This window comes from Arachis duranensis, chromosome 9 (assembly GCF_000817695.3).
Source record: "Arachis duranensis cultivar V14167 chromosome 9, aradu.V14167.gnm2.J7QH, whole genome shotgun sequence".
Classification (NCBI taxonomy): domain Eukaryota; kingdom Viridiplantae; phylum Streptophyta; class Magnoliopsida; order Fabales; family Fabaceae; genus Arachis; species Arachis duranensis.
Window position 1 is genome coordinate 51200969 of NC_029780.3, and position 3160 is coordinate 51204128.

Genomic DNA, 3160 nt, shown 5'->3' on the forward strand with positions numbered 1-3160 from the left:
AATATCTGCAAACCATGGAGCTTCCTGAATGGCAAAAAGTTGCTCATCTGGGAAAGTCTCAGAGATCTCAGTAGAAGGGAGGGACGCCCCAGCTACTGGTTCTATTCGGGACAGATGATCAGCTACTTGGTTCTCTGTCCCTTTTCTATCTCTTATTTCTATATCAAACTCTTACAGAAGCAACACCCATCTTATGAGCCTGGGTTTTGAATCCTGCTTTGTGAGTAAGTACTTAAGAGCAGCATCGTCAGTGTACACAATCACCTTTGATCCCACTAGATAGGATCTAAACTTGTCAATGGCATAGACCACTGCAAGTAACTATTTTTCTGTGGTTGTGTAATTCTTCTGTGCATCATTTAGAACACGGCTGGCATAATAAATAACGTGCAGAAGCTTGTTATGCCTTTGTCCAACCACTGCACCAATGGCATGGTCACTGGCATCACACATTAATTCGAATGGTAATGTCCAGTCTGGTGCAGAGATGACTGGTGCTGTGACCATCTTAGCTTTCAGGGTCTCAAATGCCTGCAGACACTGTGTGTCAAACACAAATGGTGTGTCAGCAGCTAGCAGGTTGCTCAAAGGTTTTGCAATTTTTGAAAAATCCTTTATAAACCTTCTGTAGAATCCTGCATGCCCCAGAAAGCTTCTGATTGCCTTAACATTGGCAGGTGGTGGTAATTTTTCAATTACCTCTACCTTTGCCTTATCCACCTCTATTCCCTTGCTTGAAATTTTGTGCCCAAGGACAATTCCTTCAGTCACCATAAAATGACATTTCTCCAAGTTTAAAACCAGGTTAGTCTCTTGGCACCTTTTCAGAACAAGTGCTAGGTGGTTAAGACAGGAGCTGAATGAGTCTCCATATACTGAAAAGTCATCCATGAAAACTTCCAGGAATTTCTCCACCATATCAGAGAAGATGGATAGCATGCATCTCTGAAAAGTTGCAGGAGCATTACACAGACTAAAAGGCATTCTCCTGTAGGCAAAAACACCAGAAGGGCAAGTGAATGCTGTTTTCTCTTGGTCCTGAGGATCTACTGCAATTTGGTTGTAACCTAAATAGCCATCCAAAAAGCAGTAATAATCATGACCAGCTAATCTTTCTAGCATTTGGTCTATGAATGGTAAAGGAAAATGATCCTTTCTGGTGGCTGTATTGAGCCTTCTGTAGTCAATACACATACGCCACCCTGTAACTGTTCTTGTAAGAACCAGTTCATTTTTTTCATTATGAACCACTGTCATGCCTCCCTTCTTGGGGACAACTTGGACAGGGCTCACCCAGGGGCTATCAGAAATATGATAAATAATCCCAGCCTCTAGTAATTTAGTGACCTCTTTCTGTACCACCTCCTTCATGGCTGGATTTAGCCGCCTTTGTGGTTGAACCACTGGTTTGGCATTATCCTCCAATAGGATCTTGTGCATGCATCTTGCTGGGCTAATGCCCTTAAGATCACTTATGGACCACCCAAGCGCTGTCTTGTGTGTCCTTAGCACTTGAATTAGTGCTTCATCTTTCTGTGGATTTAAAGCAGAGCTTATGATCACTGGAAAAGTGTCACCCTCTCCCAGAAATGCATACTTCAGGGATGGTGGTAGTGATTTGAGCTCAGGCTTGGGAGGCTTATCCTCCCCCTGAGGAATTTTCGAAAATTCCTTTTTTCCTCTGGTTCTTCTTGATCAGGTTGAGCATCCTTGAAGATGTCCTCAAGCTCTGATTCTAGGCTTTCAGTCATATTGATCTCTTCTACCAGAGAGTCAATAATGTCAGCGCCCATGCAGTCATTTGGTGAGTCTGGATGCTGCATAGCTTTCACAGCATTCAACTTGAACTCATCCTCATTGACTCTCAGGGTTACTTCCCCTTTTTGTACATCAATAAGAGTTCGTCCAGTTGCAAGGAAAGGTCTTCCTAGGATGAGAGTTGCATTCTTGTGCTCCTCTATTTCCAGCACTACAAAGTCAGTTGGAAAGGCGAATGGCCCAACCTTGACAATCATGTCCTCAATTATGCCTGATGGATATTTAATGGAGCCATCAGCAAGTTGGAGACATATCCGCGTTGGTTTGACTTCTTCAGTCAACCCAAGCTTTCTGATAGTGGATGCAGGTATTAGATTGATACTTGCTCCAAGGTCACACAGGGCTGTCTTGGTGCAAGCACCTTCTAATGTGCATGGTATCATAAAGCTTCCTGGATCTTGAAGCTTTTCTGGTAAACTTTTCAGAATGACTGCACTGCATTCTTCAATGAGAAACACTTTTTCAGTTTCTCTCCAATCCTTCTTATGACTTAAGATCTCTTTCATGAACTTAGCATAAGAGGGTATTTGCTCAAGTGCCTCTGCAAACGGAATCTTTATTTCAAGAGTCCTTAGATAGTCTGCAAAGCGTGCAAATTGCTTATCCTGTTCCGCTTGGCGGAGTTTCTGAGGATAAGGCATCTTGGCTTTATATTCTTCAACCTTAGTTGCTGCGGGTTTATTCCTTATAGAAGTGGTTGGAGAAGCCTTTTTAGAGGGGTTACTATCAGCACTCTCAGGTGTCTGATTCCTCATTGGCGTTTGAACGCCAGGATTGGGTGAAGAATGGGCGTTTAACGCCAATTTTTTCCCTTTTTCTGGCGTTTGAACGCCAGAACAGGGCAGGGAATGGGCGTTTAACGCCAGCTTTTTCCCCCTTTCTTGCGTTTGAATGCCAGGAGTATTCCTCTCTGGGCTCTTACTGTCCTCAGAGGGATTTTGAGCAGTGGTTTGGTTATCCTCTGTCAACTGTTCCTTTCTTGGCTTTTTGCTACTTTGAGCAGTGTTATTCAATGTCTTTCCACTTCTCAGTTGTACTGCTTGGCATTCTTCTGTTATCTGTTTAGATAACTGCTGTTTTGTCTGATTCAACTGTGATTCTATGTTCTTGTTGGCAATTTTAGTTTCTTGGAGCATCTCTTTAAATTCTGCTAACTGTTTTGTCATCAGGTGTAGTTGCTGATTAAGCTCAACCATCTGTTCTTGAGGATTAGGATCAGTGGCTACTGTCATAACTTCTTCTTTTGTAGAGGACTCATTGCTAGAGTACAAATGTTGATTTCTAGCAACAGTATCTATAAGCTCTTGAGCCTCTTCCATCGTCTTCCTCATATGAATAGATC